At 37.2% G+C, this 20,886-nt stretch overlaps 1 long non-coding RNA gene across 1 annotated transcript in view; it reads left to right on the forward strand.

Annotated features, from left to right (window-relative positions):
- LOC120888018 (uncharacterized) overlaps positions 1-20,565 on the forward strand; it is a 59,871-nt gene extending 39,306 nt beyond the window's left edge. Inside the window, exon 4 of the long non-coding RNA XR_013433404.1 lies at positions 20,464-20,565. This is a non-coding gene — a long non-coding RNA (uncharacterized LOC120888018). The remainder of the gene's footprint in view (positions 1-20,463) is intronic.
- Positions 20,566-20,886: the final 321 nt, after the last annotated feature.

Consider the following 20,886-nt stretch of genomic DNA (forward strand, 5'->3'; position numbering starts at 1 on the left):
GTGTGTCCCCCCTACTAGACAATAAACTCTATCACTACTTAGCATGGGAAGTCCAGAAATCTGAGAATACTGCTTTTTTTTTGTACCAGGGATTGAACCCAGGGGTGCTTAATCACTGAGCCCCATCCCCAGCCCTTTTTATGTTTTATTTTAAGGAAGGGTCTCACTAAGTTGCTTAGGGCCTCCCTCGCTAAGTTGCTAAATCATTTGAACTTGTAATCATCCTTTCCTCAGTCTCCCAAGCATCAGGAATTACAGGCATGCATCACCTGCCTGCCTTTTATGTTTATCAAAATTCCTGAAAGAATGTTTAAAAATGGAAGCTGTGTAAAAAATAAGGTGGAAGGCACAGAGATATTACTGAGATATGGGCAAAATTAACATTGTTTGGATCATTATTCAAAGTTACGAATCCCCTACTGATGCTTTAATCCAGGTTATATTTCTCCATGACTTTAAAGATATGAAAACGACATCTAAGTCAACCAATGCGTGATTGAAGGTAATAAGATATACAAAGAAGGAATAGGTCAATTAAAAAGAGTTATAAAGAACAATCATATTTTTAAAATAGGACAGTCACAAGGGAAAATTACAGATATCCATCCCAGGGAGAGAGTTAGAATTATCCTTCTGTCTGAAGAGAGCTGTCTCACTGAGAAAGTCTACCACCAGTGGACAGAACCAGTCCTCCCATCTAATGCTACAAAACCAGACCTTTTTCTTTATTTGGATTTGGGCACAGCATGTCAATAGAGAAAGGATGTATTGCTTATCTGATGCCAGTATCTTATTTCACTTTTGTTTCTCATTTGAATTCAGAAGTTTTCTGCCATTCTATAAAAGCCTGTTAATCTCTGAGCCTTGTTGCTATGATTCAGGAACAACAAGTCGTGTCAGCTGCAGGACAATGACAGGAGCATGTGTCTGAGTTTGGAAAGTGGAAAGACTCAGGATTGGGCTGAATCCATCTTTTTGAGAGCCAGGGGCCTTCCAAGGCCTGGAGGCACCAGCCCTGTTGCTGGTGTGCAATGCTTTGAGTATCTCTTGCATTCAAATCAGAAATCATTCATGTGTGTTCCCAAAATAGACCACTGAGACATTTTCATCAAGCAGTGTGACTATATTATTGTCCCCCAAATCAAACACATGAAAAAAAAGTAATTGAAAGAATACTCCTTGCTCTCAGGATCACCTCCCAATTTATTTTCCCAAACTATCTAAAACCATTATAGGAGGGGACATTAATATTTCCTTATGATTTTTTTCTGCATTTGTATTTACTCCAGATTGTTTTTTTTTTTTTTTGAATTCAGAAGCATAATTCTCTAACTAGTGAACATAGCATAACACTTATCTTTAGGTAGCATCCTTCATGCTGTTGTGAGATCTGGCTTCCAGATCCTTGGTGAAGATTTTTATTGCCAAAACTATTTTGTTTCTTCTTTTCTTTTTCTTTTTTCCTCTTGTATTAAGTGACACAAAAGAGTTGTGATATGCTCTGGGGAAATGAACATGTTACTTGCTGGATGCAATGCACGAGCTTCAACTATAATGGATTCTGTAAGAAAGACCAGTTCACAGCTAGAATTCTTTTATCCCACAGTGGTGACAGGGTAAGAGGAGCCAGGGATTTTCATCAGTGAAGAATAAGAAATATGGGAACTTTTCAAAGGATATCATGATGTACAAGTTCTAAAAATATTCCATTTGTATTTAAAACATGCTCTTATAGTCGACAAAGAATTTTTTTTTTAGATTTTAGATAATTATACTGACACTTTGGTGCTTTTTAAAGTCACTGGCTATCTATTAGTTAGAAGAAAATAGAGTAGATTTAGGTATAAATAAAAAGTTTGTATGTATTTTGTGTACTGAGAAATATTAGTTTTTTTCCCCTTAGGCATCAAGTTGAATAATAGGAACACATTAGACTATTTTTAAAACTTGTTTATTTCAAAATGTGTGTTTCTAATGCCAAAGTCAAGTTTTCCTCTCTTTAGGGTTCTGTAGTTTTCATTGTATAAGTCTTTCACCTCTTTTGTTAGGTTGATTCCCAAGTATTTTATTATTTTTGAGGATATTGTGAACGGAGTGGTTGTCCTCATTTCCATTTCAGAGGATTTGTCACTGATATACAGGAATGCCTTTGATTTATGCAATTCACAATAGCAAGACTGTGGAAGCAACCTAGATGCCCTTCAATAGACGAATGGATAAAAAAATGTGGCATTTGTACACAATGGAGTATTACTCTGCATTAAAAAATGACAAAATCATAGAATTTGGAGGGAAATGGATGGCATTAGAGCAGATTATGCTAAGTGAAGCCAGCTAAGCCCTAAAAAACAAATGCCAAATGTCTTCTTTGATATAAGGAGAGTAACTAAGAACAGACTAGGAAAGAAGAGCATGTGAAGATCAACATTAAACAAGGATGAGAGGTGGGAGGGAAAGGGAGAGAGAAGAAAAATTGCATGGAAATGGAAGGAGACCCTCAGGGTTATACAAAATTACATACAAGAGGAAGAGAGGGGAAAGGGAAAAATAATACAAGGGGGAGGAATGAATTACAGTAGAGGGGGTAGAGAGAGAAGAGGGGAGGGGAGGGGAGGGGAGGGGGGATAGTAGAGGATAGGAAAGGCAGCAGAATACAACAGACATGAGTATGTCAATATGTAAATCAATGGAAGTGTAACTGATGTGATTCTGCAAGCTGTATACGGGGTAAAAATGGGAGTTCATAGCCCACTTGAATCAAAGTGTGAAATATGATATATCAAGAACTATGTAATGTTTTGAACAACCAACAATTGAAATAAATAAATAAATAAATAAATCTATTTGTTCTTTTTAGTTATACATAACAGTAGAGAGTATTTTTGGCATATTTAGTCATACATGGAGCCTAAATTATTCTAATTAGAATCCCAGTCCTGTGGTTGTACATGATGTGGAATTTCACTGCTCATGTTTTTGTATATGAACATAGGAAATCTGTGTCTGATTCATTCTACTGTCTTCCCTATTTCCATCTCCCCTCTCTCCCCTTCATTCCACTTTGTCTAATCCAATAAAATTCTATTCTTCCCTCCCTCTCCCTTACTGTGTGTCAGCACCCACATATCAGAGAGAACATTTAGCCTTTAATTTTTGGGAATCGGCTTATTTTACTTAGCATTATAGTCTTCAGTTTTATCCATTTATAGGCAAATGCCATAATTTAATTCTTTTGGGCTAAGTAATATTCCCATGTGTATATATACCACATTCTCTTAGTCCATTCATCTGTTGAAGGGCATCCAGGTTTGTTCCATAGCTTAGCTATTGTAAGTTGAGCTGCTATCAACACTGATGTGGCTGTGTCACTGTAATTTGTGGAGTTTAAGTCTTTTGGGTATATATATGTGCTACAGCCAGGCTGGCTGGGCAAGATAGTTGGGGGGTGAAGATTGATATACCAGGAGTGGGAGCCGTTTATTGTAGGACTGCAGGGGTGTATATATTCATAACTGAATACACAGCTTAACTTAATTAACATAAACTAGATACAGCAGTAAACCAATAAGGAATCCTCATCTTAATGATTATACACAGCTTAACTTAATTGACATAATCTAGACACAGAAGTCAGTCATAAAGGAATCTCTATCATCTTAATGGCTCACTGGAGTTACTTCTCAAATCGCTCCTTTTGGCAAAGTGCCAGGCGCCATCTTGACTTGTCTGTGACTCTCAACATATATGGAGGAGTGGGATAGCTGGGTCAAATGGTGGTTCTATTCCAAGTTTCCTGAGACTCCTGTCCATACTGCTTTCCATAGTAGTTGCACTAATTTTTTATTCCCACCAGCAATGTATGAGTGTAGCTTTTCCCCACAATCCTTGCCAACATTTATTGTTACTTGTATCCTTGATATTTGCCATTCTGGAGAGAGATGGAATCTCACTCAATTTGCATTTTTCTAATTGCTAGAGATCTTGAACATTTTTTCATATATTTGTTGGCCATTTGCATTTCTTCTTCTGTAAAGTGCCCATTCAGTTCCTTTGCTCATTACTGATTGGACTACTTGGCATTTTTCTGGTAATTTTTTTGAGCTCTTTGTTTATCCTAGAAATTAATGCTCTATCTGAGGTATAGGTGGCAAGATTATCTTTCATTTGTAGGCTCTGTCTTCACATTCTTGATTATTTCATTTGCTGTGAAGAAGCTTTTTAGTCTGATACCATCCCATTTATTCATTCTTGATTTTACTTCTTATGCTTTAGGAATCATGTTAAGGAAGTCCTTTCCTAAGCCAACATAATGTAGAGTTGGGCCTACGTTTTCTTCTAGTAGGCGCAGGGTCTCTGTTTTAATGCCTAGTATCTTGATCCACTTTGAATTGAGTTTTGTGCGAGGTGAGAGGTAGCGGTTTTATTTCATTTTGCCACATATAGATTTTCAGTTTTCCCAGCACTACTTATTAAAGAGGCTATCTTTTCTCCAATGTATATTTTTGGTGTCTTTGTTTTGTATGAGACAACTATATTTGTGTGGGTTTGTCTCCATATCTTCTATTCTGTTCCATGACAGTTTTGTTACCTTCTTCTTTCTAATTATAGGTCCCATGGAGACTACCATATTCTCATCTGACACCATTACCCTGTTTATAATTGATTGTTTTGAGGATAATGCTTTACCCACACAGTGAGTCCCATTTATGAGGTTGTTTGCTTAAAAGTCAAACAACCACAGTGACTAAATCTATATGCTTTCTTGGGGCTCTTAGTTACAATTGACATAAATCCAACATACATCTTAATAATAAAAGGAGTTCACAGGCTTACATAAGCAAAAGTTTCAAGTATTATTGGATTTATGTTAGTAGTAGTAGTAAAGAAATTCAAAATATGGGGTACAGACCCCAAATTCTCCCTGTCTGTGCTTTGTTACTTCTATGGCTAGATGTTGCACTCAAACTCCACCCTTGATGCCCATGGTATTTTCCTCATGATTCCAAATAGTATTGTAATTTTGAATCTCATATTCTTAATTGTACTACCCAGGGAGAAATAATCTGGTAGTAACTCCAGTTTGCTAGTGATTCACGTTAACTCTCTTATAATAGGCCAGGTGTACCTTCTTAGTCATTCAATTTTAGCTTGTGAGTCGGTTATGTTGATTCATTTAAGCCAGTTTATCTGTATTCAGACTTGGAGCAAGGGTTCTGCCCAATATGATATTTTAAAATATCATATCTTGGAATAAAAAAAGGAATGAAATACTATAAGAAAACTACAACAAGGTGGGAAAATTTAGCGACAAAGAATGCTGATGGGGAAATCACATATGAACACTAAAATTCACAGCTTTGGCTAAATAGTCTAACACTCATAAATACCAGACTTCCCATATGATGAGAGGTGGGAGGCAAAGGGCTGATGATATGAGGTAGATTTCTTGTTTTGTGGAGAAAGCAAGTCCATAAATAGAGGAAGGATAGTAGGATGAAGTAGATTCTCATGCAGGAGGAAGACTACACTATCTACTCCCCAAAGCATTCAAGTTTCAATATTAGATGTGCTTAAGGCTCTGATCCATTTCTGCCCTTCCTGCAACTTAGGAAATACTTTAGCAACCTAATAAATTCCTCTTTTACTTAAGTTAGTTTATGGTGGGATTTAGAAAATTTCAAATGAAAGAGAAAATTAATATTCATATGAGAAAAAAATACAAAAAAAATGATTGGGTTTCTACCCATAAGAGAGACAAACTAAAGAATAAGACAGTTTATGGCTTCAGACATGGTCCCCGTGAATCTGTCCTCATCTGTATAGATGTCACCCTTATCGACCCAATTGCTCCAACCAGAAGCCTAACAACTGCCCTGCATTTCATCAGCTTCCTTTCCTCTAACCTGTCAGCAAGTCCTAGATCCACCATTTCTTTCCCAGCATACAAAAATTGTGTGTTCTTGCCCAGGTGCCTGTCCGTGCCTCCCAGATGCGCCCACATTAAGGTTGTTACCAGCATTTCCAAAACATTGTTCACATAGAAGTAAAGACGGTAAGGTGTCCAAAGAGTCCTGCTAACCTTCACCTTGAATTCTTCTGCAGCTCCTTATTTGACTTTGAATTAGGAGGATGCTTCTTACCCAGGCTCCAAAGCCCTGTGCTGAGGTCTTGCTAACTACTCCAAGTTTCCTCTTCCACCTCTTCCCCTTGCTCACACACTGCTTCCATATTGTCCCTGACATGAGACCTCTGGCCAGGCTTCTGTCTCCACCTTCTTATCTCTTTGTATTGCTTTGCCTTCTCCTCCCCACACCATCCCTGAGCCCTCACTCTCACATGAGTCTTCTATTCATCAATACATCTCTATGTCCTTCCTAGTTCCTGTAACAACTTACTCATTATTGGACTTTATGAATTTGTGTGCCATTATTGGACTTTATGAATTTGTGTAACATTTGCCAGATTCTCATCTTCATGAAGGTAGGAGCTAATCCACATGACATCACCTCTGGATCCTCAGCCCTGAAATGTTCTGTTGGCCTAACACAATGCCAAGAACGAAGCAGGTGCTCAAAAACAATCCTGAAGGAAATGGAACCAATGATGTGATTCTGATGGTGACTGGTCATTTCTGCAAGAAGTAACTTGCTTGGGATTAAGACTCAATGTCTGCTAATGAGAAAGATGAAATAATGTACTCTATAAAGGAGAAATGGGCCATTAAGGGCCAGTCTTAACTTGGAGTTCAATGACTATTGCATATTACATTTGAAAAAAAATAGTAGATGATTTAGGTATGTCATCCTCTTACTCATTTTGGCAATATAAAGAAAGAGAGATTCCAAATAATATCATACCAAATGGAGTAAGACTGGAGGCTTCCGTCTTTAATTTAGTGTTTTGTTGGAGGTTCTAGTAAAGAAATGGGCAAAGAAAAAATTTGAATGACATATAGCTTAGAAAGAAAGAAGTAAAACTGTGTTTACCAAAAAAAACATGAGTTTATATACAGAAAATTCTAAGAAGCCCATTAAAACTTACTAGAGCTAATAAATGATTTTAATGAAGTTTTAGGATATAAGATCAATGTACAAAAATCAATTGTATTTCTATATGCTAGCAATGAATGTGAAAGAATTCATTGAAATGAAATTAAGAAAACAACCTCATTGCAACATAATTAAAATGTGTAAAATACTTAGAAGCAAATTTCAGACTTTTATACTGAAAACTACAAAACAGTGTTGAAAGAAATTGAATAAAATATAATATTTGAAAAGATATCCAATATACATAGGTGGATAAAAACTTATTAAATGTCACTATTGTCCTAATTATTGGCTGATGCAACACAATTTCTATCAAAATCCCAGGTGTCAGCATAAATTATTAAGGCTATCTAGAATTTCTATGGAAAGGCCAGTGGTTACAGTTGATAAAGGAGAACAAAGTCATAGGATTTTTTTCCCTTTCTCAGTTTAAAAATGACTCCATGTTACAGTAATCAAGACAGTTTTCAGTTGGCACACAGACAGCCTGTAGGTTACTGAAAGAGAGCTGAGTCCAGAAAAAGACTCATGCTCATGGCTAACTGGCAAAGTTGTCAAGGTAATTCAGCGAGGAAAATCTTTTCAACAAATGATACTGAGCTAATTGGACATTCAAAGGAGAAAAAGTAAATTTGGAATTTAACCATGTGCCATATGCGAATTTGAACTTGAAATATATGATAAAAATAGATGTAAAAGCTAAAAACACAAAACTCAGGGAAAAAAATCAGAAAGAACCTGCAGGATGTTGGATCATATAATGATTTCTCAGCACACAGAAGCACAAGTAAAGAAAGTAAGTAAATAATAAATTGGAGTTCATCAACATTAAAACATCTTTCTATGACACACAGTATCCTCAAGCAAGTGACCTTACAAACTGAGAGTACAGTATTGTGAATCATTCACCTGTTGAGGAACTTATGTCTAGAACATATAAAAATTCTTGTAACTCAACATAATAAGGCAAATAATTAAAATTGAAGAAAATGAACAAATAATTTGAAAAGACATTTCCGCTGAGGGGCCATGTAAATGGCCCATATGAACATGAAAAGAGGCCCAACATTTCCAAACACTGGGGAAATGCGAATCAGAATCTCGTGAGATACCATTCCCATTCCTCCTACAATGTTTAAAATAACAAAAAAGAGGAACAATCAAAAGTTTTGGTGAGGATGCAGACAATTTGGGGTTTTCATTTATGGATGGTGTGAATGTCAAAGGGTGCAGTCACTGTGAAAAATAGCTTGGCATTTCCTCAAAAGTTTGACCATAGAATCACCACATGACCCGAAAAGCCTCTGTTTAGTTCTCTAACCAAGAGAAAAAGAATACATGCCCACATAATAGTGTATATGGACATACATACCAGAATCACTCAAAATAACAAGATGTCCCAAACATCTGTCAACTGATGAATGGATCACCAAAATGTGAGGTGGTCATGCAATTGAATACTACTTATCAATAAAAAGGAATGAGTACTGATATGTGCAATGATATGGATAAACATAAAAAATGCAATGTTAACTAAAAAAATGGCCCAAGTATTATTTTATTTATGCAGTGTCCAGAATAAGCAAATCTAAATAGACACACAAAAGAGATTAACAGCCACCTGGCATTGGTAGTTAGGGGATGATCATGAGTGAACATAAGGTTCTGAAATTTGATTTCAGCAATGGTTATACAACTCTATAAAGTTACCAAACACCACTGGATCATATACTCTAAATACACTAGTGTGTGGTATGTAACTCACCCTAGTGAGAGAGAGAGAGAGAGAGAGAGAGAGAGAGAGAGAGAGAGAGAGAGAGAGATATTAGTGGCCTTAAATTAAGAAGCAAGAGCCCCATCAGGTTATCTTTGGGGAAGCAGATAGTCAGATTGGTCCAGGTCTCCCTGGCTTCAGTGCCTGTTTCTTGCAAGAAGCAGAATCCAGCTCTCACTGATTTGACCTTACCTTTCTAAAAATCAACTACATAAAAGCATTTATCAGAAAGCTCCTAGAAGTGCTGAAAAAAATGATTTCTTCTGAAAGAAAAGAAATCAGTAGAATGAGGGAGCTTCCATAATTTCTTTTCAATGCTAAAACCAATTCATCATCCCTTCCCAGAAATATATCAAAGTCCTCTGGACCATCTATGACCTTCTGTGTCTACCCTCATGATAAGAGTTATGGGTCCAAATATTTGCAATTCATTGAATCCACAAGGAATAACAGATGGGGTGTTTATCAAAGGAAAAAAGACCAAAGAGAGCCCCTGGAATGTGCTCAGTCTCCTGTAAATCCCCATCCTTGACTCTGAGCCTTAGAACAGCCATGCATGTAGGCAAAGCAAGGCAGGTCAACTGTTGAGCTGAAATGATTTAAATAGTTCCTATACTGTCTACATGGCACAGATATGTAGCCTTACATCTATGATGAACAGAACACAGTAGTATTTATGTATGGGATGGGGGAAAGTAATACATTTGGAAGCTTCTTTAATTATCAATTCATATTTCATTTAATTAATAGGCTTGGATAATAGGTTACTATTGGCTAATCGGTTGCCATGTGCAGGCAATAAAGAGTGCCTATGTTGCCTTCCCTGGAAAGCAGCAGCAGCACTAAGGGCATTTTATAAAAATCACTTTGGCAGACAGAAACAAACTAAGCTAATCCAGAGCAGAGAGGGCTGAAAGAGATTTGCCAACAGTCATATCCTGAAACTACAGAGCTTTGAAGAGCAAAGATGCTTCAAAATTAAATAAAATAAATCATTTACAAAGTCTGATCTCACCCCTCTATTTATGTTTTTCAATCCTAAAACCAGGCAGTCTTTAAATAAAAAGAACTAGTTGGTGTGTTGTTGCTGCTTCAAGAATTCAGAAATTTAAAATGGAAAATAATTGTCATCTATTTTGGTGACCTTAAATACACATTTGAAATCATTTTATGTGTCAGATTGCTAAATCAAGTCCTATACAAATTAGAGCATACTTGAAGTATTTTAGAAGCACTGCTGATGAAAAGAAAAAAAAATACTTCTATGAATCAAATCATTATCCTTGAATTGGATTAGTTTTGTAAATATTTATCTGAGTTTTATGGTACATTCTTTCATGTAGCCCACATTTTTCTTCCTTTCTTGTCTTTCATTCCACTATTTCTTTTTGACTTGTCTTATTTACTAATTAACAAATATTTTTGTATAAAACACTGTGCTGAGCATTGAAGATAAACTAATGAGCCAATATCAAGAATCTCTGTCTCAGCTGGGTACGGTGGTGCATGCCTATAATCCCAGCACCTGGGAAGGCTGAGGCAGGAAGATCACAAGTTCAAAGCCAGATTCAGCAATTTAGCAAGGCCCTAAGCAACTTAGTGAGACCCTAAGCAATTTAGTGAGACCCCTGTCTCAAAATTAAAAAAAATAATAAAAATAATGTCTGGGAATATGGCTCAGTGGTTAAGTGTCCCTGAGTTAAATCCCTTATTTATAAGAAACAGAGATATGAAATATTGTGCTGTATGTGTAATAAAAATTGTAATGCATTCTGTTGTCATATATAAATAAAAAATCTGTCTTCATGGGCTCTGAGTCCAGTTATAGAAAGATAAAAATCAAATAATTAAGCAAACACACATACACAGTCATAATTAAATCAGTGTAGCTTTGTGTGAACCTATGATTTCTGTTACCTAATCTGTACCAGGGAAGACTGTTTGAAGAAATAGCATTTGCATTGAGACTTGAAGCATGGGGAGTTGCTTGGGGGAAATGGGTTGCTTCCTTCCATGTGTGGAAGGAGATGGAAAAGCATTCCAGACAGATTGATCAGCTTGTGCAAATATGTGACTCAAAGAGTGTGAGATTTCCCTCAAGATTGGCAAGCATGGCTGGGGCTCAGAGCAGGAAAAGCAGAGTGAAGCCAGGTGAGGTTGGGCAGAGGCCACAAGAGCACTAGGAAGCTAGGGGAATTTTAAACAGGAATAGAAAAAAAAATTAGACTTGCATTTAAGAGGATCTTACCATTTGATGAAGAATGTACTGGAAGAAGGCAGGAGCAGATACCAAGAAGCACAGATGGCTGCAGTCCAGACTGGGTGAGAGACTTGGGTTTCATCTCCACTCAAAAGACCTTTTGGTCAGGCTTACCTGTGAAATGGGAATAGCAAATGGCATTTCTCTAATAAGGTGCTTATGAAGATTGAGATGTCAATTATGGAAGGTCTTGTCATAGTACATCCTCAGTCCTTCCCCAGGGAAACTCTAGAGCAGGAGTGGTCCTAGGAACAAGGCAAGTGGCAAGAGTTCTTATAACTCCTCTAGTCCTGTTGGTGTCTCAGTGAGAGCCTTCAGTGTCTCAGTGCTGTCACCTCCTGGATCTGACAATGGTCAAGGCAATATTGGTCAAGGGTCTTGTTCTCTCCTGTTTGCTCCAACAATTAAATAATCAATTACAAAAAAAAACCCTCCTGTAAAAACGTGGAATCAAACAATGAAATTGTTTTCTTAATTTTTGCTTTCTTCAGCACTCATCTATTATTTGGGGAATTATCATTGCTCAAAACTTCTACAATCTGCAGATCTTTCTGCCTATTTAGTTTGGCCATTGACAAGAAGATAGTGCAGACATCAACTATAATCACAAACAAATCCATTTATTTTTCAACCTGTAGAATTCTACTTTGTGTATTTTGGAGCTCTTTCTTGAGTGAACAGACATTTAGGATTGCTATATCATTAGAGAATTTACTCTGTTAGCACTATGAGCATCACTTTCTATCCCTGGTATAATAACTTTATTCTGAAGTATATTTTGATATTGAGAGTAATTTACTTTCTATTGATTTATATATATATATATATATATACACATACATACAAACATAGTATATACTTTTTATTTTTATATTCTATTTGTGTTTTCACATATGCAGATAGTAGTAGATGGTATATAATTTTATCTTGCTTTTCTTATTGAGTCTGACAACTTAAGCCTTTTAATTAGAAATTTTCAGACAATTTATATTTAATGTAATTACTGAATTCAATTATTAATTATTTAATAATCAATTATTAAATCCACCTTGTTTGTATTTATTTTCTAGTTGATGTATTTTTAATGTTTCTGACTTTTTTGAATTGTGTATTTTAAAATTCAATTTTATTCTGATTATTTACTTAACAGATATGTCTCTTTTTCATTATAGTTGTTAAAGAGTTACTTTTCTAGGGCAAGCTTGATAAGCAAAGTTTTTATGAAAAGGTCTAGACTGTAAATATTTTAGCCTTTTGAGACAGGTGGTCTTTGTCACAACTGTTCATGACTAATGTTATAAAACATAAGGTAACTGCAGACATGTGCCAATGCAGATGTGGCTGCGTTCCAAATAAACTTTATTTACAAACACAGGTGGTGGGGCCACAGCCCTGGCTTGCCGATCCTGCTCTAGCGTTTAAAATAAACACATTTAACTCATCATCAGAGCCTGCTTTCAAATTATTATCATATAATTATATGTAAGATCCTTAAAATTATATTTGGAATTTCTACTCCTATCTTTGTTTTTTTGTTATTTTACATCATATTCCTAATTATATTATATATAGATATAAAACATGTAAATATATAACATATTATATTGCACAGAATATGTATATAATGTTCTATGTATTTTATAAACCTCAAAGTATACTATTTTTCTTTAAATGTCAATTGAGTTTAAATGATTTTTAATGAGAACATCTTTTTTATTTGCCCACATATTTAACATTTCCAGAGCTCTTCTTAGCTTTCTATAGATCTACCAGGTATACTTTTCCTTCCACTAAAATAATTTTCTTTTTAATCTATCTTGTAGTGGAAGTTCTCCGCATTTAGTTCTTTCAGGTTTTGTCTCTGTGAGACATCTTTACCTTCATCTCTAACATACATTTTTCACAAAGTATAGAATTCTATGTTAACAGAAATGGAAAAAAAACATTCTCTTGCCTTCTGGTTTGCAAAGATTTTGGCAAGAAATTTGAGGCCAGGTGTTATTTTGTTCTTGCATTTAGAACTTGGTCTTTACTTCTGTCTTCTTTCACATTTGTTCCTTCCCTCCTTAACACTGTTTCTTTCTTATTTGACTATGGTGTGCCTGTGTGTCTCTGTGTGTGTGATTCTACTTGGAATTAGATTTAGTGGTTCTTAAGTTCTTCCTTTTCTTTTTCCTGAGACCTTTTCCTCACGTCCCCTTCTCTCTAGGATGCTAACTTCATGTGATGCACCAGTTGATATTGTTCCACAGGTTGCTGAGACTCACTCTTTCTTTTGCTCATTTTATACTCTTTCATCTTCATTTTTCATAGATTCTGATGCTGCAACTTTGACTTCAAAATTTTCTTTTGTATTTTCTAATGTGCTATTTTTCCTTTCCACTAAAATTTTCATTTGAGATTCTACATTTTTGACCTCAGGAAGTTTCATTTAATTCTGTTTTCATATCTCCCACTTGTCTCTTCACTGGGTTTCTGTTGGGCTTTTAAATATGTGACACAATTTTACTAGTTTTAAATAAAATTTTGCTTAACTAATTTCATCATTGTTATAATTTCTGTGTCTGTTCCCCTTGACTATTTTTCCCCTGGTTGTTATAATTTTCTGCTTCTTTACATGTTCAACAGCATTTTATTGGATGACAAACAAGGCCAGTTTTACATTATTAAAGGTCTGGATTGGATTTTCTTGTATTAAAGGATGTTTGACTTTGTTAGAGAGTTAGGATACTGGTTGTTCCATTTAATTCCTTCATCAAATTCCTTTAAGCTTTGCTACAGCAGATCTACAAGGACCTTCATTCCAAGGGGACTTTGGCCTTCCTAATAAGGCCTTACCCATTTGGTTCAATGTCCCAGGTTCACTGAGAAGTCTCCATGCTGGCTGATCATCCCTCCAGCGTCTCCCTCATGTCAGCAGTTCCTTGTTCTCCTTTGCCCAGCCTGGTGGAGCTTTAATCCTCTTTATGCATATCCTGCTACCCCAATGCTTAGAACCTCCTGTGTAGATCTCTGAGTTATTTATATGTAGTCCTACCTTTCTAACAATGTTGCATAACTTTGAGCCTCCTCAGCTCCCCAAAGCTCCAATTTTATCTACTCTATTCCTCAAGATCTCAAGTTTTATGTCCACCAGTGTCTCTGGTCAGTATATTCCCTCTGTGTAAGAAGTCAAGGCAATCTTCAAGCATGCCTTCTTTGTTTTGTTTCACTCATGGCCTACAGTCCTACACTCTCTGTTGTCCAATGCCTATTTTTAATTTTTGTTGTGGTAAAAACATTGAACATGAGATCTATACTCTGGGGAAAAAAATGTAAGTGCTCAGTAAAATATTGTTTGCTACGGCAGGAGATTGCTGGCCCTTCTTCATCTCACACACCTGAGACTATATATCAGTTCAAAAGCAAATTCCCACTTTCTCCTTCTCCCAGTCCCTGGCAATTACTATTATATTCTGTTTCCATGATACTGGGACTAATTTAGATACATGGTGTAGGTAGAAAAAGGCAGCTTCTGGCTTATTTCGCTTAGCATAATGTCTTGCAGGATCGTTCATGCTATTGCATATGGTGAATTTTCCCTTCTTTCTTGAGGCTGACTACATTCCATTGTACTCATATGCCACACAATCTCTACCCATTCAGCTGCCCACGGACATTTAGGTAATTTCCCTATCTTGACTATTGTCAATGATGCTGCTGGGAATGTGAGAAGGCAGACATCTAAGATACAGATTTCAGTTCTCTGGATATATTCCCAGACGTGGGACTGCTGCATCATGTGGTAGTTCTATCTTTAATTTTTAAAGGATGGGTTACTTTTATTTTATTTATTTCTTGATGTTTCTGTAACATTTCTGAACCAACAATGTACATACATGACAACTTTGGTTTTTTTAACTATCTTTTCTAGTTATTCTAATTGATGTGAAGTGATATTTTATTGTGGCTTTTAATTGTCATTTCCCTGATGATTAGTGATGTCGATCATCTTTTCATGTATCTGCTGGCCACTGGTATATCTTCTTTGGAGAGATATTTATTTAAGTCCTCTGCCTAATTTTTTATCAAATTATTCTGATTTTGTCCTGTTGAGTTGCTGCAATAGTATCAGAAGAATAAACTACCTAGGAATAAGCTTAACAAAAAAATAAAAGATTGGTATAATAAATTACAAAATATTGATGAAAGCAATTAAAGAAGGCACATATAAGTGGGAAGATATTCCATGTTCATGGAGTGAAGGAATTAATATTATTAAAATGTCATATTACCCAGAGCATCTACAGTTCAATATATTACCCACCAAAACTCTGAGAGAAGATTAAAGACTTAAACCTAAGATTTGAAACTATAAAACTCTTAGAAGAAAGCCTAGAGAAAAAAAATCCATGACATTGGTCTTGACAATGATTTCTTGGACATGACATCAAATGCCCAAGCAACAAAAGCAAAAATGGACCAATAGAACTATGTCAACCTGAAGAGCACCAGCGCAGAGAACAGTTTCTAGGCAAAAAGGCAGTCATGGAAAGGAACAAAATATCTGCAAACTGCATATCTGATGAAGGATTAATATCCAAAATATGTTGGGAACTACTACAATACAATAATGGAGAAAGAGACCCTATTAAATAACAAAGTACTCAAAAGGAGATTTCTCCTATGTCTTTTGTTGGTAGATAAAGATATTTAATCTCAGGTTCCAGCAGGAAGTCAGGCCAGTCCCTGCTATTCCATTGTGACTAGAAATGGAAGTGATGTCCCATCTGACAAGACTTGAACCACTATGCATCTTCTGTTTTAACTTCAGCATAATCAGTGATCTTTTCCTTTCTTTTTTTCCTTTTGAAGTTCTACCATCCTTTGAGTAACTACTAATAGGCAAGGATATAATTAAAATTGCCTTCTGAATAATTGAAGTGTCCATTCTACCCAATACCATCCATTTGATATTGACATGACCTTGTCTCATAACCTTCAGGATTCTGAAACTTCTAAACATCATCTGCGAAATGATTATTCTGGCGAAAAAAAATAGCCCATAAAAATCTCAAGTAGAATGTTACTGAGTGTTTACAAAGTTAATGTGTGCGACCAAATACATAAAATTGATACCTGAAGAACTATCAAAATCCACTTAGAATATATTAGACTATTTATAAAGCACTTAATAAACAGCACTTGCTATTGATTCTTAATAACCCAGTCCCTTACGTATTATTTATCACTAGAATTAATGTCAATGAAAGTAACGCTGAGTACGCAATCTTTCTTTGTTTTCATTTTATTCTATTTCCTTAACGCTTTGAGGTGGGCTCAAAGTCCTCAGCTGTAGCAAGGCCAGAGAGAGCAATTTTAGTAGTAAGCTTGTAAAACAACAATACTTCCAGTTAATACACACTGGCAATTCAAAGAAGGAAATTCATCTTTGAAAGTCCCCAGGAAGAACGAGTACATCGATGTGACTACAAAAACAAGTTCACTTTGATTCAAATGAGCCGTGGACAGTTCCCAGAAATCCCTTGAGCAGACAGTCATGGGAAGTTGCTCTTTTCCAGCTAAATGCATACTGTTCAAGGGCACTGTTGGTCTGAGGAATCGACTGTCAAACTCATTCCAAACCTCTCGTCAAGGTGGAACTGATCAGCCCACAGGCTGTCTTTCTTGGGATTGCTGTTTTTGCCATAGTTGTGCAGTTTTCCTCACTCTAGTGTCTTTAACCTAAGGAGAAGACATAGTTTTCTCTCTCATCCAAACTCAACCTTGCCCTTGCTGGAGTTCACCCCAGTGCCCTAAGTGTGCAAACATCCTTGAGACTTTTTCCTTCTTGTTGTTGTCAATAATAATTATAACTAAGAGAATTTCTCACGTATGGCTTCATGGCCAGAGAAATTAAACAAAGCATGCAGCATTAGCTTCCCAAGCTGCTGGAAACAAAACTGGGGAATTAAAACACATGATTTTGTTTTCTCACAGTTCTGAAGGCCAGAGCCTGAAATCCAGGTGCTGGCCAGTCTGTGTTCTCTCTGCAGCCTCCAGAGGCGCACCCTGCCTCATCTCTTCAGGTTTCTGGCAACTTCCAGCCATCCTTGGTGTCCCTAGTTTTGCAGGGACATCACTCCATCACTCCTATCCCTGGCTGCTTTTCATGTGGTGGCCTCCAGGAGCCCATCTCTGTGTCTTTTCTGCACTTCTTATAAGGACATCATTTTTATTAGATCTAGGGCCTGCCCTACTTCATATTTTAACTAATTACACAAGAGTGTCCCCATTTCCAATAAGGTAACAATGTGAGTTTCTGGGTGCTTAGGCTGTAAACCTTTGGGGGACACAGTTCAACCCATAACATACCTAAAATGTTCCAAACTCTGATATCTGTCCTTATCATTAATATTAATTTACATAAGCACACATTTACCTATAAGCTGATGCTACTCTTACACTAATACATTTGATTTCGCTCATTTCTCATGGTTCTGCGTGGGTTGCACACTGACAAGCTTGGGAATTGTATCTTTTCAGATCTTCCACTTCATTCCTAACTGGCCACGGCTGTTTTCTTTCCTTCCTCTGCCCTTCTGCTGGCTCATATACATCATGAGGAGCTCAGCTTTCATTTTCCATCACTTATATTCCTTGTTCTGCTATTCCCTCCCTTCTTGTATAAGAGATTTCCAAGAATACTGGGAGCTGCAGAGGGCTTGGGAACCCACACACCATTGTAATAGAGAAGATCAGGCCAAGCTTCCAGGGCAGCATCTTGCTAGGAAGGAAGTCAGACAGGATTCAGCCTGGGTTACCACTCCCTGCCCCTTCAATACAAATCATTCCCATCCAGTGCTTTACAGTTTATTTCTACTTCCTTAAAGCCCAAAATCTCCTTTGCAAAAGTCATCCCAGTGCCCTGGCTCACAGTGGACATAAGACAAGGTGGTGTGGACATATGACATTTTTCTCTATGGTGTATGGTTTCCCTGTTGACTTTTAAAGAAATCAGTGTATGATGGATGGCCATGGGAAATTGAGTCCCCAAAATCAAATGGAGTAAGCTGAATGAAAGCTTTTGACATGACACTATCCTCAAGGTGGCATCTCTCCCAGGACTTGAGACCAAGGCACAGGTGACATGGGGAAAGCTAGCAACATTTGAAGTGAGAACCAAGTGATTTCAATGTTTTCTCTCTTTCTTCTGCCTGTGTCATTTTCTGAGTCCCATCCCCCACCCCCACTGTCCTGCTTAACACCCTGCAGGGTATATTTTATATAAAGTCCCAAGTCCCTGTCTCCCTCCCCTCCTGTCCAGATCACCTCACCTCACTGCTGCTGCTGCTACAATACCTTTTGCTCCCTTGAAGTTGCCAATCACCTCTGTGCTTCACTGCCTTTAATCTTACCTTGACTTGGGGCATGCAAATCTCTCTCTTTTATTTTTGATTTTTATAGCATGGAGTAAGTATCTTCCCAACACGCCATCAACTGCATCCCTCTGCACGACCCTTGTTAGTTTCATCCTTTCCTTCATCTTCGCCATTAGAATAGAAGCTGCAGGACAGCAAAGACCTTGATTGCTTCTTTGCCACCATATTTTCTTATCATTTGATGGCTTCTCCAAAAGACTTTTGTGAAAAGTTGAATGGGTGATTCCTTTCTCATTCCTCTCATAACAAAGGATGGATTCGTTTGCACCCATGTGTGAAGAATACAATAAAATTAAAGCTTTCCCAAGCAGGATCAACATAAAGTCATTTTATTTTCTTTTGCCTCACATTGTGAACTTAAAAAAAGAGGATGAGAAGAAATTACAATCTGTGTCCAGACCTGGACTAGTGAGGCAGGAGGGGACCAGAGTGTGCACTTCAGAGGTTAGTTACTCTCGGGGCTGTGTAAGTAATGATTCTGCAATTGGCCGAAGAGGAAGTGTCCCCTTCAATTGCATGTCCCAAGTGCCTCCCTTCCATCCCCAGCCTGGACCCTACCTGTCTTTATAGAGGGATCTTTGGAAGCTTAAGCATCATCCTGTGATAGCCATACTATCTTTTCAAACCTTAAATTAAGGTTGCTTGATAAAATACAGAATACCCACTTATAATCTAATTTCAGATAAACAAAAATAATTTTAATATAAATGATCTCAAATATTGAATGGGACATGGTTACACTAAAAACATTAGCTGAAGTTTACATTTTCTCTCTCTCTCTCTCTCTCTCTCTCTCTCTCTCTCTCTCTATATATATATATATATATATATATATATATATATATATATATATATCACATTTTTTTCCTTAAATCTGACTATACTCACTGGGAGATTACTGGAGGATAAAAATCTCATGACAGTCTTGTGTCAGATTTTACTCCACAGTAACCTCAAAGAGGGAAGGGTCTCCTCTGTCCCAAAAAGCAGCATCTATTAAATAATGAAACACCAAGTCACCTTCTCCAGATCACTGCAATGCTGGTCTTTCTTTCCAACACTGCCGCTTCCCTTTGCAGTGAGGATCAAGCAAACATTACCACTCAAAGCTTTCATAAAATATTGAACATTTAATTTGAATTTCTCAAAGCATTCAAGCCCATTTTAATTGTTGGAATTTTTTGCATGTTTACTAATAACCAGCTCCCCATAGTTCTGTGCTCTACAGAGTGGGACTGAATTTAACTGGTCCTTTGTTCCACTTCATTCTTTCTAAGATGCTAAAAAATATGCCAGCTATGCAGCTTGCTAACATCTTCTGCATTTCAGTTCCTGAAAAGAAAGAACCGGCCCTCTTTCTAGAAGATGTCAGTTGGAGAAAGACTTCTTTTTTCATTCTTTGATTGTTGCCTTACCGAACCTTTCTCAGAGGAAGAAGCAAGTGTGTGAATCCATTTCAGCAAGAGTAGATAGGAAGATGCATCTGGAGTAATTATATGGCCACAAGATGAATTGTGTATGGTAGGAAAACAGAAGAATGTATCAAAAGGCAAGGTGTGAACAAGACTTAAATATAGAGCCAATATTCCGGTCCCTAGTGGTCTAGATAGAATTGAAGCTACTTGTTATTGGATACAGAAGGAATGGAAGCACTCGGGGAAGGTAGCAGTGCCTCAGAGACATCAGTTGCTGTATTTCTACTTATCTGAACTGTTTGCAGAGTCACACAGGATTTTGCACTATTTTAGTGGTTTCAGACCTTGCCTGAGCATGACACCAACAGGATTGACTCTCCTGGGTTCAGACCTGGGAATCTGTATTTTAAATCTCCCTCAAGGATTCAAATAGGACAAGTTTGAGGATCTAACTGTACTCATTGATTTATTCACTGATTCAACAAATACCAGAGAGGTATTTGGTACCAAGAAATATTCTGATTCTGTTTTGTTTGCTTTTCAGCTTCCAGCCCATGTAAATTTTCATTCTAGTAAGGTGAGGAAAAAACGATCAGATAAACAAGCAAGAAGAAAACCACCACAGAAGTAATACATCAAAAAGTGGTAAGTGCTGCAGAGAAACAAACAGGTAAGGAGGGGGAGCCGTTGCTGGGCGGGGCTGTGGTTCCAAAAGTGATGAAAACATCCCCTGAGATGGGAACAGGAAGAGGAGCCAGGTGCAGGGACCTCAGTGCACCAGGCATGAACAGGATGTAGGGAGTTCCTGGAGAAGCCCAAGGTACACAGAAAGGCAATGGGCAAACAAAGAGATGGAAGAGGAAGGGCCTCAGGGGCATCTTTGGGTCGTGTGCCCAGGACCTGGCGGGCTGTGACAGTGAACAGGATTCCATTCTCAGCATGATGGCAATCGCCGGAGGGTTAGTAT

The sequence above is a fragment of the Ictidomys tridecemlineatus genome, unplaced genomic scaffold (genome assembly GCF_052094955.1).
Source record: "Ictidomys tridecemlineatus isolate mIctTri1 unplaced genomic scaffold, mIctTri1.hap1 Scaffold_52, whole genome shotgun sequence".
Lineage (NCBI taxonomy): Eukaryota > Metazoa > Chordata > Mammalia > Rodentia > Sciuridae > Ictidomys > Ictidomys tridecemlineatus.